We start from the raw sequence: 5,680 nt of genomic DNA on the forward strand, positions 1-5,680 counted from the left end.
GTCATGTTGTCGGCAGTCGCGATCCTAGCGGCGTTTCAACAGCTGTAGAATGTGTGTGGCAGACGCCTGTTCTGCTGCAGGTCAATCTCTAGTGTGGCAGTCCACGGAAGTTAACGCAGCCAGAAGTTGGAACGCCATACAGCGACACTTGCGTTCGGTGGTGCTACTCGCAACTTTTTGGTTAGCATTTTTACAACCAACCGCCAGGTTCGCAACATGCAACATGACACTTCGATTGCTGTGACGTTATTTGTTGCCACTTCGGGATAACTTTTGTTTCATGGACAGTGTAAGCAGCATAGGCCGCTACACACCAGTACTATTTCGACGTCCACTTCAAAATCATTTTTATTTGATTTTGACGTCTGTGACGCCACCACCACCAGAGCTCTGACCACCACAGGACTCCAACGCCACCAACCAGCCACCACGCGACCACGCCGATCACGCCTCTTCCCGAAAATGACTGGCGGTGTGCCGGTGTGCCTTCGACAGCCGTGGACTTCAGAATTGAACCATTTTTATTATATTAAGGAGCCAGAGGTGACTCTTTCAGAGTACACGCCTTGATCTAAAAGGGTCTTGGTTCACCTGACGTATAACAAACCTGTTCGGGCGGCTGTTTACTTCTGCACGCCGCTGTTATTTGTGCATTCGCGTGGTCACGACTCAAAATATGTCACCCGTAGTTGTCACCGCACCGCGCTACACCGGGGCTCGCCGCTAGCTAGCTAGTAATTTTTCCTTCGTCCAAGCGTATCGAAACCGGGAGGCAGCAGCGCGCCTTCGATGCGTTCGAAACGTCGCCGTCGACGGTAATGTTGCCTCGTCAACTGTCAAGACCGGGAAGGTATTAACCCCGGAGTGAACTTCTACAGATTCCCATCAAAACTGTGCTAAGTCGAGCGGAGGGAACGATACTAGCCGCCCAGCACGCTGCTTTTCTCGCCTTCGAGGTTCTTTCTGCAAAGGCATTGAAACGTGCGTGGAATACTCCATAATTTTCTATACAAGATATACCTTTTTCGAGGAAAAGTTACGTCTACTGTGCGAATAATTATAAGCAATAGAAAATAACTGCCTACCAGAAGTTTCAAAGGGCAATCGGATAGACGTTAGACAGCATCATTCAGTTTGAAAACAAGAAGGGGGGATACTGATGCCTGCCAAGACCTGGAAATTGCACCTCATATGGAGGAAACTTATCTGGAAACCAACCATTTGGAGAAAATGTTGCCAATGCAGTGGAAGTCTTGAATCGTGCTGCGGCTTCAGCCATCAGGCTGTTAGTACAGATCGGACCACGTGAGGCCCTGACAACAGCTTGGTTCTTGGGGATGTTAGACTGCTGGTTTACATTGATCACATCCAGGAGCTTCAATGTCGCCATGAGTGGTGCGAAGGAAAATGATCATGAAGATGCAGTGACATTCCTTAGGATGTTCATGAGTATGTTTAGACGGCTGTCCATTCGAGCACCAGGTCAGAATGTTTGTTTCAAAGCTGTGCAGGCAGAAGTTGTTATTTCAACTCGGAGTGCCTTAGTGTTGCAGGAGAAGGTCTTGTCATAGCATGGCTTTAGATTCGTGCTTCTGAGCCGCGCCAGCCAAGACGCTTTTGAGAACTTGTTTTCGTTTGCCCGAAGCAAGCATCCAGTTCCTTGACCACTGGAGTTTAGTTAGCACTGCGATTGATTGCTATGTTAGAGTTCTTCTCTCCTAGTCGTTGTGGTAACTACATTATTGATGATAGCATTGACCGTACAGAATTTTTACAGTCCTTGCCAGTGCCCATGCAGGAGGAGCAAGTCTTTGACCCTCACTTCTTGCCAGAAGTAGCGTTTAGATGACTTGCCTTGCTGACTACACCTCGCGAGCCATTGTGAGAAAACAAGCTGTGCAAAGAGTGGGCTTCATTCTTGGAAGAAGCACCCGCAACGTCAAACACTACAACCCGCCTCTCACACCTGCTCCCGATGTGCTTGGACTTCTGCAGCATGCAGAGAACACATTCAGAGGGAACGAAAAAAAGATCCTAAAAGCATCAGCATTGACAAGCTGACCACTATGGCGTTTGCCACATACCTTGGGAAGCCATTGCCGCCCTTCCATGGCCTGGCAAAGAAGCTTGTACACATGTTCCTTTTGATGAGGCTCCGCTTTTATCTGCGGAAACTCAACCTGTCTGCATGCAAAAAGTCTTGCGCAAAATGCGCTAATTGCAGCTTGACAATGAGAGTTCTAGCATATAATATGAAGTGATCTGTGTGAGGTAGCGACATGTTTGTCTGTACATGGCAAAATATGCACAAGCTTGTACACCCATCATCGATATGAAGGTGAACACAATCGTCGATCACTCCATGCTATCAGCGCCATGACATGGCGGCCGTGGAGGCTTGCTAGTCTTATCGTGCACTTCACCTTCATTGAACGCTGTTCTCAGCTCTGCTGCTACTCTCTGCATAAAGGGGGAGGAGCCTTTCAGACGTTATCAGGGAGCACTGCCTGCAGTGACTCGATGACATGGGCTTCCACGCTTTTTGCAGGGGGGTAGCAGTAGAACCAAGAACAGCATTTGGGCGAAGCACTTAATCTCGGCAAACCGTGTGATCAGACATGCAAGCCACCATGGAGCGGTCGATGGTCCAGCATTCAGTTTCATATGGATGACGGGTGTATATCCGTTTCATTTGATGAGGCTCCACTTTTATCCAAGGTAGCTCGATCTGTCTGCATGCAAAAAGGCAGCCTAGAAACGCAGGAGTTGCAGTGAGAGTTTTAGCAGGAAATGTGAGGTGGGGGGGGGGGGGGGGGGGGGACCTTTGCAGACTGAACACGTTTATTTGTATGTGATGTGGCCTCCTCATGGAAATAGTTTTTGTATTGCAGCATTACTTATTTCTCCTGTTTACTTGTGACATATCTAGAGAAGCCATTGTCAGCTTGCCATGACCTGATGCATATGCTTGTACATATGTTTCATTTGGTGAGGTTCTACTTTTATTTAAGGGGCCCTGCAAGGACTTTTTTACTGGTTTTTAATTTTCACCGAACCTGAGCGCACTGAACGTAGTAACATAATGAAACTTTTCTTTTCTCGGATTTCGCTTTATTTTAAAAGTTATCGGCAAATTAAAATTTAAAAAAAAACAAGCAAAAAATAACCTCCTTCATGATGTCCTTGGTTGCTTGAGTGGCCGTGAACTAGAGGGGTAGTGAGCTCAGCGAGCGCTCACGGCCGCCGTACTTTGTGTGACGGCTTGAGAGGGCGCCACTAAAGTATGTTCTGGATAGGCTGTATGAAGCGGCCAGGGCGGCTTCCATTTCATTTGCTGCGGGATTAAACACTGATTCGGCATGACACTTCATTGGCCACAAACGACAGCAAACATGGGCTAAAGATCAGTTCAGAACGGGAGCCATTTCGCGCTGCCATACTTCCAAAGGGCCAAACCGCAAGCCAAAGCTGCTCGCCGAAGGCCTTTGGAACGCTCGGAACCGGTCAAATCCTCGACTGCAGCACCGCCGCATACATGCGGGACCTTTCTACGCTCGCCGCTCGTCAGCGCCTGATCCCACTACACCTTTCTAGTATGCGCCGCCTTTTCCACCGCTTGGTGGCGGCAGAGCCGTTTATACTGAGAGAGTTTGGCCGATGGGCGGAGCTTGTTGGCCGCTAGAACAAGCGGATTTCGCGATAACACAATATGGCGTTACTTCTTTGTCTTGTTCATTCCTGAGAAATCGCGTAGAGTTCCTATGAGTCAGAGCCACAATATGGCGGACGGAAGTAGTCATCTCCCGGTTGTCAGACTACGCTGCTGTGGTTGTCAGACTGTCAAAATCTTCTTAAGAAGGCCGAACTCTCTCAGTATAAACGGCTCTGGGTGGCGGGTATGCCAACGGGTCATTTCTTGTTTCCATACTTTATAAACTGCATTTGTTTCTTTTCTGATCTAAAATGCTGAACAAAAACTACTTTTATAAATAATTGAAACGGCTCGCGCCACTTATATTTTGTATTTCGACTAAAAGGAAGCTTTTAGCGGCTCTGACCAGTAGTAAGCCCAGGACCAAAGACGTCACATTTCGCGCGCTTTCGGCAACGCGGGTCGTCCCCGTAGGTGGAGGAAGTTTTCGTGTCGTCCGGTTAAAATATGACGCACTGATATTTAGTTACTCTCTCCATGCCCGCTGGCTTGCCCGAACCCCAAGAGACGTGGAAACCGCAAAAAAGGTAGACGCTTAAATATGATTGCAGGGCCCCTTTGAAAACGCTCATTATGTCCGCATGCAAAAAGGCAGGCTCGAAAGGTGGGAGTTGCGGTGTCGCAGTGAGTTTTAGCAGAGAATGTGAGGTAACCTTTGCAGACTATCAACATGTTTATTTGCATCATGTGGCCTCGTTGAAATGTTTTTTTTATATTGCAGCATTAATTTCTTTCCTGTTTGCTTGTAACATATATAGGGAAGCCATTGTCATCCTGCCATGCACATGCTTGTACATGTGTTCATTTGATTTGAGGCTCGGCTTTTATTTACACACCTGGAGTGCTGGAGCTGCAATGTCGGAGTGGGAAGTTTAGCGGAAAATGTGAAGTGATCTTTGAACTATTGATGTGTTCATCTCTACCTGACATGACGGCCTTTCTGAAACGATTTTTATTGTATTAAAGCATTTACTTTTTACCTTTTTGTTGAAATTCGAATGTCCAATATGCCGAAACTGAGATCGCGAGTGCCATCTGGCTGAAACATTTCATACTTGTTGCACAATTCAGAAGATAGGAGTATAAACTTGGTGTAAGCAAAAAGTACATATATTTACAAGCAAACAGTCTGTATGTACTTCTTTGTGCTCTCTTGTCCTGAACATCTTGTGCGCACAAGTCAGAAAACAATTTAAATGTTTTGTTTATGCGATGCCTCCTGCCTGAGTGAAGTGTGACCACGGCACACCATACTTTAAATACGTGGACACAAAAAGCGGAAAAAGTCTGCTCCTGAATCCGCAGAAATGTCTAAATTGCGGTCGCGCGCGTGAAAGTACGATCGCTATAAATCTTTTTCAGCTTGTGTAGTTTCATAAACATTCGGTAGCTTGCATTCTTAGGAAGACTATCCACAGTGCCACGAAACCCATTCAGCATTATTTTTACTGTCGCGACAATCTTGCAGGCTGTCTGTCTACAGGGCCGCCCACACTAGCGAGAAAACGCGCGTGGCACGCCGATCGCGGCAAGTAACAAAATGTCGCCGAAGCACAGTCAGCGCCACGAGCGCGTGCAGAGACACGCCCTTTATCTTCCCGCTTAACCGATTTATCGGCGCGCCGGGCGCGTTTTCTCGCTAGTGTGGGCGGCCCTTACCGCTCCCTTGGCACTTCGGCGCGTTTTGACCACGCCGCGAGACCGGCGAAACTTGCTTTCGACGAGTTATGCCTTTTTCCTACTGCGCAGCGCTTTCGTAAAAATTCCTATGTGTTGTCGAAGGCAAGTGTCATCGTTTACACAACGTTATAAAAAACTTATTTGGCGAATGACGACGAACGAATAGAAACCGTGTCTTCAGCTCGCTGCCGCCAGCCTCTGCAACGCTCTAAAAAGGCGATTTTTCGACATGCAAGGTGGCCATCGGTGGCCGCACTCACCGAGTGGGGACGCGCGATCCAGCATTAT

Source organism: Ixodes scapularis, unplaced genomic scaffold (genome assembly GCF_016920785.2).
Source record: "Ixodes scapularis isolate PalLabHiFi unplaced genomic scaffold, ASM1692078v2 PGA_scaffold9__187_contigs__length_104089568, whole genome shotgun sequence".
Taxonomy (NCBI): Eukaryota; Metazoa; Arthropoda; class Arachnida; order Ixodida; family Ixodidae; genus Ixodes; species Ixodes scapularis.